Below are 19,457 nucleotides of genomic sequence, written 5' to 3'. Positions count from 1 at the left end.
TTGACCTTATATACACAGGGGTGGGAAAAGTAGGTTTCTAGTTATGAGTACACAAACCACAGAGTTTATCCTTGTATTATTATTTATTAATTGTTGTATTTTTCCATATGAACAACTATAAACCTACTTTTGCCCACCCCTGTACATGCATTAGATGTGTGTGACGGAGAGATAAAGACAGACAGAGACTATCTGATCTATTTACAATGCACTCTTGTAGAATCGCTTTATGGAATAATACCATTCCAAATTGCCATACCATGTCCCTATACATTATAAAGAAATATCACTAAAATTCTCATCCCACAATTAGCATTATATCTTATAAAATGCTTATCTCCCTTTTGAGTAGACAGCCTTAGGAACAAATGCATATTATGTCTATTAATTAAGTGTGTTCATCTTTCACATTTCTGTTTTGATAGGGGAACTTTGGAGAGGAGGCTGTGGAATGCTCTCCTGTGCAGATGTACCTAAACTAATCGCCACCTCCCAGGAAAGAGACCCAGGCATCATTACGGACAGCCCAGCAGAGATATTTGTCGAATGCATGACAGTAGTCAAAAAGTGCAGAAATTAGACTAGATGAAGAAGTGAACAGATAATATGAAAAAGGCCACAAAGCTGTAACATAAGCCAACAGGGCATCCACACTTTTCTGTATACTGCATTCCGCTCATGTCGCTTTACCTCCAAAGACAGATACGTGCGGAGGTAATAGGAAATGCAAAGGTCACTGAAGACGGAGTAAGTGGCAGGAATAAGGAGACTGTCCCTGCAATAAGAGATGAAAATGGCTTTGCCCATTGCATCCGGGGAGGAGAGAGGGACAGAAATACACATCCCAGCGCTCACGAATTCACACTAATGATGAGGAAATACCATCACGGAGACATGGAATTATCCCAGAGGGAAACATGAGGTGGAAAAACCAACAAGATGCATGCGCTCTGCACTTTCATGTGAGTCAGTCCAGTCTCCTCTCTGCACTGAGCACGGACCCAAAGCCGCTGAACCCCTCAGCTGGGGCCCCACTTCACCGAGGAAAAGGGTAAGGTCATAGGGAGTTCACAGTAAAAAAAATGCTAAGGTTATGTTCACTACTGTTTGCTTTCTGCTGCTTCCCAATTGAAAAGGGAACAGGTACAAATAGTTCACAGCCTGTTTTAACTGACCTAAGGCCTAGCACCTTGAAAGCACAGAGTAACAAAAAAGAACAGACTCTGTACCTGCGTGGCCCATGTTCCAAGCTCAACTTCAGCACGTGTTAGCTGTGTGATCTTAGGCAAGTAACCTAACCTTCCTGTGTCTTCACTTTTTCATCATGAAAACAAACATGGTAATACTAGTCCCCATCTACAGGTTGTTGTGAAGGTTTCAATACATACAAGGGGCTTAGAACTGTGCTTGGAAGGCAGTGCTGGCCGTCAGTCACGTGATCGTTGTTCCTGGACTTAAACCCCAAGCTTCACGGAGGGTTCATACATGCTGGTGACATAAATCCCCACAACGCCAGCAGGGGCTACAGATGCCTTCACTGGCAGACAAGGAAACAACAGCACAGAGGAGTTCAGCAATGTCCCCAAGGTCCTATAGCTAGCTAGTAAGTGATGGATCCCGGATACGAACCCAGGCCGTCTGGCTCCAGGATCTGAGCAATCAGCCACCACTTGCACTCACTGGTTCCCTTTCCCAGTTGTCAAAGAGAGGCTGATGCTTCTCGTTTCGTTCTGCTTTGCTTTGCTTCGTTGCTGTGAGGGGTGTTGAGGGAGGTGGGGAGAGAGATAAGAGCTGGGGACAGAAGCTCCTAAAGGGCAAGGCTCTCCTCTGCTTTACTGACTCCACTGGTGCCTAAAGCAGAACCTGACACGTGGAAGCTGCTCAAAATGCATCTGTCAGATGTAAACGATGAACCGGGCATGCGCATAGGAGGGTGTGATACACGAGAGGACTGATCATTATGCAGGCTAAAGGTATGTGTCTGTTGGGGAGGTGTCGGAGTTGAAAACAGCCGTTGTTGAGGGGTCAGTACATTGTTTGGAGGTAGGAGAGGTAGCAAGAGGGGAGGAGAAGACACGTAGATGACCCTTACAGCTTCCTGCACGAATCAGGTTGTGTGTCGCTCTCTGGAAGCTCCCAGGAAAGAGAGACATGGACTCTCTGCTCTGTATCTGTCCCACACTCGGTACTAAGTCGTTTTGGTAGTGACTGCATTTCAGTGAGAGAGCCTGGAGAAAGACCTGCTGGCGGGAGTGGGGGGGGCGGTATCACTGGGTGTCAGATAAGGGGCATCGGGCAGGGCTGAGAAACAGTGGAGAGCAGCATGGGGGTGGGGGTGGGGGGGTCCCAGAATTTCTCAGTGGGAAGCACTAAGGGGTAGTGTACTTAGGCGATGCCACAAAACGTGTCTTGAATTTGTGTGAGACTTCCATTTTGCCTTAAACTGTGTGTTGATCTGGAATGGATCTGCACATAGATCTAGATGATGGTGGAAGGGACCTTCTCTGAGTATCTCTTGGCTCTGCTCCTAAAAATAGACTCTTGATTCCCGTGGACAGTCTGTGGGGCCAAAAATGGCAGCCGGGTAAGAGAGAGCTTGACCGAAGGCAGTGAGGGTGGCATCAGAGGGAAGTTCGACACGACCCCAAGTGCAGGAGGCATCTCTGGGCTCAGCCACCCCCCATCCCTCACCACCATTTGCCCTTTCATCAGTGCTGCCCTTCGCTGGGCTCTCCCACTGGGTAATGCCAGCTGGGCCGGCTGAGACCTGCTCTGCGTGGCTGTGGGGAAGAAGGTCTCCAGTCAGAGTCAGGGTGTGGGTGACGGGAGGAGAAACACAGCCGCTCTTGGCTCCCCGCTCTGCAGAGGGGCCTGCTGGGAAGACAAACAAGTGCTGGGACAGATGAAGAGATTTTCAGGCATTGACCTAACTCAACTTTTCACCAGCTTTCCTGCCTCTCTCTCTCTCCCAGCCCCATTTGGCCCTTTTCCTTGTATGCAAGGATACTTGTGAGAAGAGGGACAGACTGGCAGTCATTAAGCCTCTACTACGTGCAGAAATTTTTTTTGCAAGCATCAAAACAGCTCTCTAAAGAGGTACAGGTAACCTATTTTTGTAATTGAGGACCAGAGACATAGAATTTTCCCACAGTTACAAACTTGGAATTAACAAAACTAAGTTCAAACCACGTCCAGAAAAACTCAAAGCTCTTTCCACCACACTGTGTTGTTGCCTCTGAGCACACAGCCAGCTGGCTTTGTCAGCCAGCCTGGAGCACCTGGACCAGCCAGGGTCCCACACAGATGGGACGCTCACAGCGGGATGATTTGAGAAGGGTTTACTTCCAAGGGGGCTGCTAACAAAAGTGGGGTGTGTGGAACCACAAGGGTTAGTGCAATAACCTGAAGCCAACCACGCAGCTGAGCTGTCAGCACCCAGAGGCCCAAAGAGGCAAGGACAGGGTGTGATCAGCAGAATCTCCAGAAGGAGGAGGTCATCAAAAGTCAGCCCCCAGGGCTGACTGCCTTGTGAGAGGCAGTGACCTTCAGTCATGGGCACACTCAATCTGAAGAGGCCTTACAGGAAAGGTAAAAATATCCCAACGTCACTCTCTTCTCTCCCTCCCATCTCCCGCCAGGGGCAATGTGAGGCCCAACCGAGAGGCAAAAGCAGGTGACATGGCCCACATGAGTCAGTCTCCTCCGAGAGCAGGGAAAAGAGAATGGACAGAGAATCAGGAGGAAGAAAGGAAATACACCACTGCACTGGTTTAAAAAAGAAAGGAGGGAAGGGGAGGGAAGGGAAGGGAAGGGAAGGGAAGGGAAGGAGAAGGGAAGGGAAGGGAAGGGAAGGGAAGGGAACGGGAAGGGAAGGGAAGGGAAGGGAAGGGAAGGGAAGGGAAGGGAAGGGAAGGGGAAGGGAACGGAAGGGAAGGGAACGGAAGGGGGAGGGGGACGGGAGGGGGAGCGGAGGGGGGAGGGGGGAGGGGAGGGGAGAGGAGAGGACAAAATCATAAAAGAAATCTCTTGCCTTCTTACCAGTTTTCCCTAAAACTAACCCAACTCATCAAGATCCCTGAATATGTCGGTTCCCAAGCCCCTTGGAGAGCAATGTCGGCGTCTGTGGAACCCAGGATACACTCAGTCTAGTGAGTGCTTTGTGCCATGTGTAAGGACAGCTTCCAGTCCAAAACCACAACGGTCCACATGATCACCAGGCCACGATAGTATGGGGTGAGCCATGGCCCACGTGGTGACCAGGGCACAAGAACGTGGGGTGAGGAGGTGAACGGCAGAGGAGAGAAAAGCACAGGGGATGCGCTTTTAACCGCTCCCACTGGCATTCGCGCGCGGCCTCCGTTCCGGGGTCGGTGGTCGGCCCGGGAAATGGCAACCTCAGACACATAGGAAAGATGGCGATCCTAAGCAAGGAAGAAAACAGCCCCGGGGCTGATTCAAGATAGATTCAAATTCTTAACCTTTCACTTGCTCATTTTAAAGACAGCATTTTTGTCAAGCCATTTTAAATGCTATAAAATCCCCTGCTCCCCTGAAAACGCATTCTAAAAATCTATCATGTCTCTGCTAAAAAACATTTCTTTTGTGATCTCACATTTGTAGCCCTTTTCCAAGTGCCTCTTGTTCTTTCCTTTTAGACATGACAAAGACAGACTGCACGGCAGGCCAACTTTGGCTCCTACGTCATCTTATTCCTTTGTCTGTCTCTTCATTCACCAAGACTTGTATGGAGGGCCCACTAGGTATGACAACAACAATCACATTGCCATTTACAAATTCTCTGTATTTCACCGTGGCTCATAGTCACAACAAACCTCGTGAAGTCAGCCTGGAGGACACCAGTGTCCCTCTTTTACAGACAGGGAAACTGAGCCCCCAAAAGAATGAACTTCTTGCCTACAGGCCACAGCACAGAACAGCCCGCAGGGGCCCCCACGGCTCTACAGGAAGCGGCTGCACCTCCCTTTCCAGCCCCGTCCCCGAGCTCCAGTCACATGGGCCTTCCCTCCGCTCCTCAAACACGCACATTCATTTTGTCCAGACAGTGCATTTTTCTAGGACATTTTCCCTCCTCTCTTCATGTGGCCGACTCCTTGCCTGTCAGGGCTCCATTCAAAGGCCACCTCATCAGAGAGGCCTCCCACGACCACCCAGTCCAGGGGGTCTCCCCAAGCCCCATTATAATCACATCATTCGGCTTTTGCTTCTCCACAGCAGTCATCACTGTCTGATATTATCTTATGCGCTTATTTATTTGTTTCTTGTCTATTATTTCTCTATCCTTTAGAATGGAAGCTGCATGAGAGCAGGGCTCTGCTCTATCTAGCTCACTCCTGTGTCCCCGCACCTGTAGCACATACTTATCATGGCTTCTAACTGCACATTTCGGTAGTTTTTTAAAAATACTTATTTATCTTCTCTACCCTGTCAGTTCTGTGAGAGAAGGGACCCTATCTGTTTTGTTTACTGCTATGCAACAAATTAGGCACTTAGAAAATGTTTCACGGAAGGAAGAAAGGGGGGGGGGAGGGGGAGGGGGAGGGAGGGGAGGGGAGGGGGAGGGAGGGGGAGGGGGAGGGGAGGGGAGGGAGGGAGGGGAGGGAGGGGAGAATTTTAGTTTGCCTTGGACCAAGCACTCTGCTAAGCCATTTATACTCTTGTCTCATTTTGTCCTCAATTACCTGCAAGCAGATATGTTGTCCCTAGTTTTGCAAAAGGAAAAACTGAGGCAATGGGAGATAACACAATTCAAGCAGCTCTGGCAGGGAGCAAGTATAGAACAATGTCTCTTGAAGACATTGGAGCAAATTTACCCTTCCAGCTCCTAGGCAGGAAAAAGAGGAGAGGAAGACACAAGAGTATGGCTTTAGTTCAATGTAAGAAAGAATATTCCCTTAAGACCTGTCCTGGGCAACAAGGATCCGCCTCAGGAAATAACAGGCCACTGTAACCACGTAGAAACTTTATTTTGTTAATGTGACCTTTTCTCCTTTCTTTCCTTCTCATTCAAACTGGCCTCATCCAACACCCAGACTCGCCTGCCTCCTCCAGCATGGCAAGACCACCCCATGAAGCGTGAAGCCCTCAGGGCGATGAGGTTCTGATCGACATCGGATAACCTCAGGAACAAAGCCTAGGGTGTGTTGACCCGCGAGACAGGGTTTCAGTCACACTAGAGGTGTGACCTCCAGGCCTCAGTTGTGTTTCAGCTCCGGGTCCAGAAAAGCAGCAAAATCAGACGGAGATGCCAAGGCTGACATCAGGGCCAGGTGCACTGATCAACAATGCTGACCCCAGCGATGACCAATCAGTAGACACCATCTCGCGGACCATGACCCTAAATCCCTTAGTCAGCACGATTAATGATTTCCCCCTATATAACTCACCCCCTGGAAGCCACGGGAAGCCGGGTCTTTGAGCATCCGCTCACCTGTGTCTCCAGACGAGGGCCACCTCCTAAACATGAAGTTATTTTCTCTATTGAAACCTCACTGCTTTTTACTGGGCTTTGACGTCCGCAGGCAAATGACCACTTCAGCCTGGCAACACCACCCTGTCAAGGGGTGAGCTGGGAGGTGGCGGGGGGAGGAGTCAGGACCCATACAATTGACAAGATCAGCCAATCAAGGAATTGGTTACATACAAAATGAGGGAGCGCATGTGTAGACAGACACACTGGGAATAATGGTGTACCCGGCTCCTCACCATCCCAGAAGTGAGTTAGAAATATGAAAACGGGGAGAGCGGGGAGAGATCCTGTGGTTCTGTGCACACCTGGCACACAGATCTTAGTTCCCAAATACCATGCTCCACCAAAGGGAAGCAGGGTCCTCTGTCCTATCTGTGTCACGTTTCTGTAAGAGAGAAAATGTGTCTAAATAAAGAGCAAAGGAAAAAAGGTAACAAGACTTGTTCTCAGTGAGTATGCAGGGGGTTAGTCCAGGGTTTCTCCCACTTGCAAGTGCACACAGATCACTTACCTGGGGATCCTGCTAAATGCAGACTCTGATTCAGGAGGTCTGAGACCAGTCCCAGGTTCTGCCAAGATTTCTAACAGACTCCCGGGTGAGGTTGATGCTCCAGTCCACAGACCAAACTCTGAAGAGCAAGAGGTGAAACAACCACATGATTATTAATAATAACCCAATTACCATTTAGGAAGTGCTCAACATCGCCAGGCATTGTATTAAGTGCTTCTTCTCTAATCCTTGTCCACTGTTGATAAATGTGGCCTGGAAAGTACTGGAAACGCAAATACCTTGCCCGAGCCAGAGACATCGTAATAGCAGTATGCATCAGACATGGGAATCAGAGAGATTTGCGTTATTAATTACTCACAAATCAACTACTTACTCAGTGTATCACCCTGGCAAGTTATTTAATCTTCCTGAGCTTTACTTTTCTCTGTCTGGATTGCTATTAGAAATAAATGAAATAGTGACTGTAATCACTTAATGCAGAGCCTAAAGTATATAGCAACTGTTACGGAGCGAATTCCGTGCTCCAATGCTGTGTCCTTCCCACCACCCTACACAGTAAAGACTGATGCTACCAGACCATCTTAATATTCCTCCCTCCCTTCTACGAGATTGTCATCACAAAGTGAAGATATTTTGTAAGATATTCATCTAGAGGGAGAGCCCCAAAGGAAAAGCATGTGCCAAGATCAAAGAGAAGAAAAACGCTTTTTGATGAAAGAAAGAGCATCAGCCAAGAAGCACTGCCCCCAGAATCAGGCAGACCGGTGCTTTGGGTGGTCAGGACTACTGCGGTTAAGGCAAAGCGGTCCTGTAGCCCAGAGGCAGCCGGCAGTGGGCACGGAGAGGTAGGTCTGCAGCCGCTGTTGCTGAAGAGCGCCAAGGGCGAGTCTGCGAAGTTCAGCTTGCTTTCTTCTGTAGGTGACCCAGACGGTCTTGTTGCAAGACAAATCTCTGCTTACTGAACAAATCCTCTTACACTGTCTGAACATCAACAGACTGCAGCTCTGAAATCCAGATTACACATCATAGCACTCATTGGGCATATCTTCGAAGCATGAATTGATCTGGGAGCACCGTGTCCTGGTATCAACTATGTGGTGTTGCTGATACAAGGACATTTCACCGACCGGGAAAAGACTATTTGGTGAACCACACCTGGCCATTCAAGTGGCTCAACTCCTGGTGTCTTCAGCTTCATGGATTTCAGTGACCCTCATGCCCATTTCACAGTGAAATTCGTTCTCTTTCAGGGCGTCTACACTCGCCCTTGCATCCCTCAGGAGTGAAGTAATTTGTTGTCTGCTCTGATGGATACGTGCATAGCTTATTTACTGCTCTTTGGGTAGAACACTTCCCGCCCCACTCGCATTTCTTCAGGATTACTTAATTTCTACATTCATCTTTTCATTTTGGACCATCTTATTATCACTTGCTCAGACTTCAATTTCTGTGTCTTCAGTCATTTACAAATTAAATCTCCCCACCTGCTCTCCCTGGGTGTAAATAGGCTGAACATTGAGACAAGAAAAAAATCATTCTTTGTTGCTCTGGTTCATCCTTCAGTGAACATACCCCAAGAACACTTGCTCCTAAACTATTTCTGTTTGCCAACCAGCAGCCTGCCAGCAAACCCACCCACCCACCTGATGGTTGGGGAAAGATGACAGAAGGGAGAGGAAAAGAAACCCGGGAGGGAAGAGAGAAAATCCAATGACCAATATCCTGGCCCCGTTCCAACCTGGATAATTAGTCTGCCTCCATTTCAAACATTTTTCCTGTTTCAGCATGTATGCGTGTGTGTGTGTGTGTGTGTGTGTGTGTGTGTGTGTGTTGAGTGGGGGGAAGGGAGCTTCATGAAAAATTATTATTTTCTGTTCCTTCTCAGCCATGGTCACTTAGAAATAACCTTAAAATTGTAAATATAATCCTGGGGAGAGAAGCACATGGCCCAGGGTTCTACCTCAAAAGGGCTCAGAGATAGGTAACCAGGCAGAATTTCTCAAGGTCTCAGGAAGCTTCTGCAACCTCAGAAAGCAGCCTTCAGAAACACAGGAAAGGCACATTGAAATAAACAATCCCCTTCTTCGGGGAACAATGCAAGGAGGCACGGAAAAGGCATTGCCCCCTATTCATGGCTCCTAGCTGACTCCTCCAGGTTTTGTCCTTGGCCTGACCCTGCTTTTCTCTTCCAAAAGCCATCTCTCCAGGTGACATCCGGGGCACAGATGGGACTTAGGAGGATGGAAACATGAGTTCTTGTAGCATGGCCAGCTCCCTCTCTTAGACAGACTGGGCTTCAGCCACTTGATAAAGATTGAAGATTTCCTTCGAGAGGAAGGGGAGGATTGTCTTAATACACAGCCAAACAGTTTAGGGCGAGTCCCTTACCCCGGAGCTCCTGGAAGGCAGGCCCTGCACACACCCGATGGCAGAAAGACACCAACGGGCACAACGGGGCTGTGGGGAAGGGCTTGGGACGTCCTCTACAAGCTGGATACTTGCATCACAGGGGCTATGTTGAAACCCAAAGAAAATCCTGTGTTCCGTGTACATACATACATAGAACACATTTGATTTAGTATAAAAGTATACATGTTTTCAATTAGTTACCAGTTAGCAAAATTGACTGTCTGCTTAGATCTGGATCTGCGGCTTTCACCCACTCCTCCCCACAGAGTGGGGTGCATTTGTGGGAGCCCGAGAGGGACCAGTGCTCCTGCCGGAAGTCATCCTGTTCCCTGCCTGTCTGGCTCTTCCTTGACACCTTTCCCCTTTTACAGGCAAAGGGATAAAATTCTAGAATTTCGGATGAGGTTTCTCTCTCTCTCGGTCTTCCTGTTGTGCCATGATCCGCCGAGTTTTGAGTGGGGGATTCCATCACCCAGCAGGGAAGGCGAGTGTGGAGAGAAGCCAGGAAGACAAATGAGGCTCTCAGTAGATCGTTGGTTTTGATGTGTGTTGTTCTCATTCAGAGCTCAGAAAATAGTCTTTTTTTTTTTTCAATGTGCTGTTGCTGAGGGTTATGGCCTGCAACCCAGGCATGTACCCTGGCTGGGAATTGAACCTGCAACACTTTGGTTCACAGCCAGAGCTCAGAAAATAGTCTTGAAAGCTAAAGTTGTCTATGTTAAAACTAGATTTATAAGAAAGAAAATCTGGTTTGAACTCTAAAAAGCTAATGGCTTGGAAGACTTAGAGAAGGAAGTTTACGATACCAATTCAGAATCGAAAAGAATCCATTATATTGCACAAGCCTTTTTCTCCTCAACAAAAAGGAATTAAATTTCAAAAAACTAGTAGAGGGAGCAAAGTAGAAGTGATAAGACTTGGCTGTCGGTCGTGGCTCCCTAAGGGATGCTTCTGCCCCCCGCCAGCCAGAGCCCGGGGAAACATGGTACGACCCCACACAGGTCTGGGTGTTTCCTGAGCAAAGGCAGCCTGTAAGTCCTGTCCAGAGGAGGCCCTCTTCCCAAACCACCACATTCCCCTCCATCGAGTATCCACTATCAAGTCATAAGAGACTTGAAAGACCCTGTTTGGGGGTGGCGGGACCTTTAGCTCCAATCTTCCTCCCCTACAAAAGCCTCCAAGACCTAAGGATAACGTAGAACAGAGACATCAGAACACCACGATTAGACGTGCTCCCTGTTCATAAATGTGTCTGATGTCCCCGACACGCTGTCCATCCGTAAGGCTGCTAATCCGCCAAATGCACACACAGAAACTGGTGCAGCCCAAACAGGAGGAGGGGTCAGGGAATGAGCTGGAGTAAGGGACTGTCACGGTCTTGAATAATCAGATTTTGAAATTAGTGACACTTTTGGAAAAACAAGTTAAGGTTGAAGTAAATCAAAAATCCAATTAAGTAAATCAATGATACCACAGCTGAGCACTATGGAACATTTTGCCCATGGCCTGACATCTTTAGAACATCAAATGTATTCTAGGGAGCATCTTTGGTGTCCTTTTATGGTATGAAAGGACATTTTCACTCCACCCTCGGAGAGATTAGATTGTATTAGATATAGTATTTGGAAACATTTCTGTTTCTTTTCATCAATGGCCGGTTGTTATTTTGGGAAACATTTACCTATTTAAATATTTCCATTTCTTCTTATAAATTTTTTCATGTTAGAAAATATCATTTGTTCCATAAGCTTTTATTAAGCGTCTATTGTATGCTGAGCACTATGTTAGGGTTAAGAATATTGTTCCATCACCATGCTTGTAACACAGGAGGTGCTTGATATTTAGTAAATAATTGCATAAAAGATAGATAAGACACATCCTTAAGAAACTCGGGAGTTTGTAAATGTTTCCCATGCCCTCAAGAAGGGTTCAGAGGTGCCTGGGAATGGGTCAGCTGACCTAGAGACGTCATTCAATGGACAAAAAGGATGCAAAAGAACCTAGAGACCAGAGACACAGGGGGCTGGAGATAATTTAGCCGACCAGGCCTAGAAAGAGATGGGCAAGAAACAAATGTACAAGGTACAGAAGCACCAAGTGCCAGTACAGAAATGAGGAAGCCCAAGGACGAGAAGGAAAGGCTGCCTCCCACCAACCCCAGGACCCCACATGAACCTTCCAGAACTGAACCATCCTTGAACAGAGTAAGAAAACAAGCAGGTGGAGGAATCTTGAATTGAGTAAATTGTATCCAAAAGGGACTAAGGAAAATGTGTTTGAGTTTACAAAGGGTTAGGAAGATTGGATTTTCTGCTCTCAGGGGAAATAGGCTTAAAAGATAGACTTAGCTCAGTTCTTAGAGAAACAAAGCAAATTTCACATTTGCACATTTGACCATGAAATTCCCCACTACCCACAGATGAAAGAATGAGGACTTTCTTGGCGCGTGTGGTTGGAAAGGAACAGGGCACGCTTCCAGCCCCCAGCCCCGCGGCTCCAGGAGCGACCGTTCCTGCCACTAAACCACGCAATCCCTCTAAAGACTAGGTCTCAGTTTGTCAAAGGATGTTTTTCATGTGTGTAGCCCAGTTTACAATCTTAAAAAAGATATGGAGTGCATTTTGCTGGTGAGTAAACTTCACAATGCTGTGTATTAAACTGCTCTCCCAACTGACAGCATCATTTAATTATTGAACCTCAGTAGACCAACGTGGATGTGAAAGTTTTCACTCAGAGGGACAGGGTATGTATTTAACAGCTGGCATCTGCGGTCAGCAGCCCCGTGTGTGTGTGCTGGGCTGTTTCCACTTATCCTGTCTAGTTCTGCGCTTCTCAACGCATGGCCCTCAAACCTGCAGCCTCCCCTGGGAGCTCCCTGGGTGTGCAGACACTCTGGACACACCCTGACCTGCCGAATCAGAATCTGCATTTTCACTCGGTGAGCTGTATACACTTTAAAGCTGGAGAAGCATCGCTGCAGTTGACTCTAAGCATTACATCAGGTGCTAATAGGATCACTCATAACCAAGATTTTGAATGTAAAAAATCATGTACTCATGCTCAAAATGGTATGTTTTTCTATGCATTATGCACTTGTCAGAACACTTTGCATTGAAAGTGGCAACTCAAACCTGCTTACATTATAAAGAAAAATCTATTTGAAGTTTCAGGTAACCAAGGGAGGAATAAGCACACGGCCAGGCTTCAGAGATTAATGGAATCAGAGATAAAATGCCACTAGATCCTCGCTCGTCTTTGCTATTGCACTGAAGTGTCTCCTTCATCCCGACAAGGTACAGAAAGCAAAAACAGCTACCAACAAATTTCAGATGCTGCCCCCAACCCCATTGCCATCCGAGAGGGTATATATCCTGGACTCTCCATCCCTAGCACAATCCAAAGCCAGGCTTCCCAGCCACTAACTCAAGGCAACAGTTAAAAGCGTGAAATTGGAGACCAGAGAAGAACCAGACCTACTCACCCCACCTTACACTGAATGTACCAGTCTCACCAGCATACCTCAGACTTGTCCCCAAGGGTTAACCAATTGGCAAGTGTCCTCCATGCCACTTTCCAGCAGATGTCTTGACCCTACCAGGGTCCCAGATACCTGGTCCTTTCCGTCTGTCACCCCAGCCCCATCTGGCCTTGTATAAACAATGCTCTTCCACACAACACCGAATTCTCTCCCCCGGTGTTTTCCCTGTCTGTGACATCATCCTGCCTTTTAACACCAGCTTCCTTGCCCGTTCATTTCTGGCTGAGTCCGCCCGACACAAATGAAGTGGGTATCTGCAGGTTCTCCGTTTGGTTGGTCTTTGTGGCTCGCAAAGCCAGATCCTCTGATCCGGGAAGCCAGCTCTGCAGCATCAGCTCTCTGTTTGACCCTGACATTGAGATGTATTAAATAACCATCAAATCCTCGCTGCCTAATGGGACCGATTATATGAGTGAGCAATTTCACTTGAGGCTAGCTTTTATATTTTTAAAATTCAGCACTTTGAAGACTATTATTTCGCATTTGGAAAATTATTATTCGCCCGGCACATGGTAAATTCTCAATACATAACTGCAGGAAAAAAAAGTGAGTACATGAATAATCGAAGGTAAGTTTGTATCTCTAAATTCAAATGCTCAAAATCATGATAAAACTGGGCATACAGCTCCAAAAAAAACATGAAACAGAAGGATTACATCATCAAACTGGGGTTTAAAATATGTTAACTTTATTTAACCTTTACTGGCTTCCTAGATGCAATATGTAATAGTGTACAAATCTATCTAAATAGGCCAAAGAATGAAACATTCCAATTCAGCCCATCACAGACTCCTGTTTTCCCAAACATCAGAAACAAGAAAATATTATTCTCATATATATAAATATCATTCATCCATAAGAAAAGATATCCTGTCATTTGCCTGGATCTAAAGGACATTATGTTAAGTGAAATAATCACACAGAGAAAGACAAATAGTGTATCATATCACTTACATGAGGAATCTAAAAAGCCAAACTCACAGAAACAGACCAGAATGGTGCTTACCAGTGGCTGGGGAGTAGGGAGAAAAGGGAAGTACAAACTTCCAAAGATAAGATGAATAAGTTCTGGGGATCTAGTGTATAGCATAGTGATTATAGTTAAAATACTGTGCTGAGATACGCAAGAGCTGCTAAGAGTAGATCTTCAATTCCTCCCCACAAAAACAAAATGGTAATTATGCAGGTGGTAACTAACATTATGGCAGTAATTATTTTGCAATAGATAACTATTTCAAATCAACATGTTGTGCACCTTCAACTCACACAATGTTACGTCAATTATATCTCAATAAAACCGAGGTGGCGGGGAAGAACTATCGGTCTAACAGGCTCCTAGAAACTCCTGAAGGTGGAAAACCAGACGAGCAAGGCAAGACCTGGCAGCACAGGACCCGGGCCCCTCGCACTAATTTCCGCAGGCGGACACCGCCTGGCGCTCAACCTCTAAATAACCGTTATTATTACGATCACAGAGACCCGCCCCTGCAAACATTTCAGCCAGCCAGCCATCCGGATCCTTTAAAGAAAATTTAACCTTCTTAATGAAGATATAATAGAATGTCTGGGTCAAACACTGAAAAACCTATCTTATATTTGGGTGTGTTTCTGTTCACAAGGGAACTTAACCAACTTGTGCTGAAAATGTTTTCCAGTGCCTTTGACAATATTAGATACTTCTCTGAAAATGTGTCCTAACAGTCAAAAGTGCCATTTTCCTCTTTTAAAATCCTATAAATTTACACCAAGTTTTATGTAAATGACTACTCTTTTCCATTGATTAGTAATTATATAAAATTTACTTGTCTCATCCTTGAAAATAATTCAAACAATATAGATACAGTGAGTCCCCATTCCCCACCTCCACTTTCAGTTTAGTGTGAATCTTTTGAGATTTTTCTATTCAATTTCACATTATCTACTCAGAGAAATTTTTTATTTTCTTTTTATTTCTAACATAAATACTATATGCATACATTTTCCTGCAATAAGCCTTCATCCCTTAATATGTTATGATATTTTTGAGTCATTATCTAGAGATATCTCATTATTTCTAATTTCCACATAATTAAGTATTCTTCAATCCCAATGCATCTTCTGAATTTATATTGATTAAAAAAACCTTAGCCCTGGCTGGCGTAGCTCAGTGGATTGAGTGCGGGCTGCAAACCAAAGTGTCGCAGGTTCGGTTCCCAGTCAGGGCACATGCCTGGGTTGCAGGCCATGGCCTCCAGCAACCGCACATTGATGTTTCTCTCTCTCTCTCTCTTTCTACCTCCCTTCCCTCTCTAAAAATAAATAAATAAAATCTTTTTTAAAAATCTAAAAAAAAAGAACTTAAAAAAACCTGCCCACTATAATATACAAATTATTTTCATTTGAATTAACCGATCTTATTTTCCATTTTCCCCCCAAAGAAATTTCCTAATAGAGATGCAGTCTTCTCTGAGTTTGTCTGACTTCACCAATATTCTTTGTAAAAAGACATAAACGGAGGAGGAAATACATAAAAAAAAAATGGATGGCAAATGCTTTTCTGGCTGATAGGTGAAATTTTTTATTTATTACATTTGCTTTCTTTTCCAAATTTTCTACAGAAGTTAAGATTTGTGGGGTGCTTACTATTTCCCAGGCACTGTATGAAGCACTTTCCACGTCTCATTTCATGTTATTCTCAAAACCAGCCTAGGAAGCACTGCTATGACCCGTGTTACACACGTAAGTCTTGGAGAGATGAAATAACTTTCCTCAGATCCCACAGCTACGGAGGATTTGAGACAGGAAGGCCAACTCCAAATCTTAACCATGGCACCATACTACTGTCTGTGAACACGTATTATTTTTATAATTTGAGTAAATAAAGTAAGATCTAAACATCAACTCAAAGCAGCTATATTTACTCACCAGAAACCAATAGCATTATGACTTGTGAGCTTATTCCTTCCCTGTGATCTTTCTTACATATTGCAAAGGCATCTTACTTTCCCAGCCACACCAAACCTCTCCTCCCCAGCCTCATCTCTGCCCAAAGATTTAAAGACACAAGCTTGAACAAACTCGCAGTTTTATGGTCTTTTAATCTCCCTATAAGTCATTTTTATCAGCTTTCCTTTGTCTCCAGGGACGACATCTTGTTCTGTAAAATACACACTGTAATTTAATCATTGGCTCCTCTGTGTCATATTCTTAGCCAGGTTCTGCTTCTTTTCAAAGCTCCTCATATCCCACTCTTAACTGCTAGTTTATATTTGCTAATCTCAATGGGAATGGCCACAACACCCAACACTGACACCCAGTCCCCACAGCAAAGCCTTGTGGTTGGGTTTTCCAGCTCCTTCACGGTGGCAGCAATGACTGAGAATCACCATCAAAGAACATCAACAGATTGCATTACAGTCTGTCAATCCTGCTCTAGAGACAGAAATTGGCAACTCGTTATATTAAAGAACTGAAATCAAGCATCTGGAATATAGCCCGCACATCAATTTTCTGTGAGCTGATGAGATTCGGCCATTTATTACCCTGCAATTTTTGACAGAATCTTATCCACAACATCTCTAATACGAACGTACATTCTGCACGAACCACAATTGTTATTCAAGCCACACCTTTGTGAATATCTTGGGTTTCATAGATTTAGCTTTGCAGAGTTATGTGTAGGCTTATTCCAAAGACAGGATTATGTGCTTTTAAAATTTTAATTAAGGAAATATCTGCCCCTTCATTTGCCTCATGCCAGCAGGAAAATTAAGACAACTTCTTAATAAAACATTTGTGTCCATCCATGCCCTGTTAAGCAATAACCTCCTCATCATTTTTCCACAGAGAGCCAACAATTAGACAAAGCAGACAGGCTGGAAAGGCCCGAAATTGCCATCATAATAGCTACAGCTGATTGAGCACCCGCCACGTGCCCAGCACTGTGGCTCTGTTTTATACGTATTATTTTCTTTTTTTTAAGACTTTATTTATTTATTTTTAGAGAGGGAAGGGAGGGAGAGAGAGAGAGAGAAAGAGAGAAACATCAATGTGCGGTTGCTGGGGGCCATGGCCTGCAACCCAGGCATGTGCCCTGACTGGGAATCGAACCTGCGATGCTTTGGTTCGCAGTCCGTCCTCAATCCACTGAGCTACGCCAGCCAGGGCCGTATTATTTTCTTAAATCTTCCCAATTGTGCTATAATATGGTATTATGACCCCCCATGTCACAAAGAAAGAAAGAAAGATTTGTAGAGTAAATGATTTGCACAGTCACATAGCTTGTAAGTTAGCAGATCTGGAGTTATCTATCAGTTAGCTTTTCTGCGTAACGAACCATCTCAAAGCTTAATGGCTTAAAACAACCATCGTTTATTTCATTCATAAAACTACAGGTCAGAGATGTGAGCTCAGCTCTCCTGATCTCAGCGGGCCTCCCTCTGCGTCAGCAGTCAGCTGGGTGCTGGCTGTGGCACCAGGATTCTCACCCATGTGGTTTCCCATGACCCAGAAGCTCATTCACAGTGAAAGGGGGCAAGTCCCAACGTGTATATACTTTCTGACCATTTGCATCACATTTACTAGTGTCCTACTGGCCAAATGCAAGGCCCAAACCAGCCCAGATTCAAGTCCAAAGTACAGAGAGACTCTACCTCTTGAGGCCATTTTTTTTGCAGTGAACCCCAAGTGTCAGCCCACATTTTTCTGAGGCCAAAACCCACTACCCTATGCCACGGTTGGATGTTTTTGGCCTCAGACCTAGTTCTTGCCCCCCACCCCCAACTTGCTCTGCTCTGCATCACGTGGACACTGACACTTGCAGACTGTTTCCAGGCACCCGCAGAAGCCAGTGCAAAGTCGTGGAAATGGATTAGAAGACAGGGGCAAAGGGAAGCGGGGTGCACCTCATGCCCCTTCTCTGCCTCAGGCCGCATCTCCAGCTGCGAGGTCCCCTCTGCCCAGGTCTGGCATGGTTTCACTCTCCACCTCCTCCACATGCCCCTTCTGCCTACAGGCAGTAATGGTTTCCTTCCATTGTTAATCTTAAGGTTTCCACATCATCCTTTGACCTTCCAGATCCTCCAACATCTACGTAACCAGTTCTCTGAGTTATATCCCCTCTGTTCTAAATATTTAATGATTTATGTTTTCCTGATTAAACTGAGTACTACGTACACTTCCCTGACCTTTTCAGTCTTAGGTGGTATCACTTCATAATTTCCATTCACAGTGCCCCAGATTCATCCACTCAGAAAACATGTATTAAGGAACTACTAGGCCCAGTGTGCTACAGTCCATGGTTGCACAGTTGAATAACACCTTACAAAACAAATGCATAAGGAGACAGGTCGAGATACAAATAATAATAATATAGCAAAGTTCTTTGATGAAAAACTGGAAAAGCCGTCAGATGTGCTAAATCAGTACACCAGTTCTGGAACTGGATCACCTAGATTGGAAACCAGAGCGTTTTTACTATCAACGAACAACTGACGTATCCTCCCCTCTCTCCTTGGGACAATGGGGGACAACAGCACTGACTTCACAGGGTTACTGTGAAGGTTGAAAGCAAGAACACCTACAGTGGAACGTAGGCCAGTGCCTGTCTGGCCCATAGTAAGTGTTCCATAAGTGATGGGTATGACGTCACAGAAACAGAACACAAGGTACATCCATTTGCTTTGGGGATCCGGGAAGCCTCCCCTAAAAGAGGAAGCTTTTCAAAGGACAAATAAAAGAAGAATAAGTGGCTACCAGCTGAAATACACTTCCTACAAGAAGTTTCTCCAGAGTCCATCTGAAATGATTCACCCTCCACCTGAGCACCCCCAGCACTTTGCTCTTATACTCCTACAACGGCAGAACCTCATCTTCATCTTTGTCAGAGCTACTGATGCACGTGCTTAACTTCCCCACAAAACCGTGAGCCCCTTGAAGGCACACGCTAGCCTCTCCAGCCTTGCCCACCCTGTAAGGTCAAGATCATTGCCTGGCACATAAGCAAATGTGCCATTTGGGTTTTTTATTTGTTTGTTTGTTTTTAATTCAATGTCTCTGCTGTAGTTGCAGATTTTTAGACAGCAGCCTCTGACTCGGGATGATGCAACTTCAACATGGGAAAACCTTGATCCAGCACTTTTTAGAGTTATGGTGTATTCCGTCCGCATGTGTCTGGCATTCAAAGAGAGTAGGTATGACCTTGAACAACATCATTAATGCCTCCCTTTCCCATACAGCATCACATTAACTCCTGAGATAATATTTTTAATGATATTCAGTGACATCAATTTTAGTATACCTTTCAGTCACCCAATGTAAGTTATAACCCTCAATGAAAGTCCTTGCTCTCAAAGAAGTTAACTTAACAATAGGTAAACTGTGCTGTGCTGATAGGTCGTTTTGGCTAGCTATTCAATATTTTATTAGTGGAGGAGCAGCTAGCAAAGTTCAAAAAGTAGTGTTTTAAATAGAGTGGGTTTTCAGAGACAGTCAGTGTTTCAGCATTGCAGATGTTATTTCCCTGGCCAGTGCGC

The sequence above is a fragment of the Phyllostomus hastatus genome, unplaced genomic scaffold (assembly GCF_019186645.2).
Source record: "Phyllostomus hastatus isolate PE091 unplaced genomic scaffold, TTU_PhHast_1.1 phas_contig_196, whole genome shotgun sequence".
Classification (NCBI taxonomy): domain Eukaryota; kingdom Metazoa; phylum Chordata; class Mammalia; order Chiroptera; family Phyllostomidae; genus Phyllostomus; species Phyllostomus hastatus.
This window is presented reverse-complemented; position numbering follows the sequence as displayed.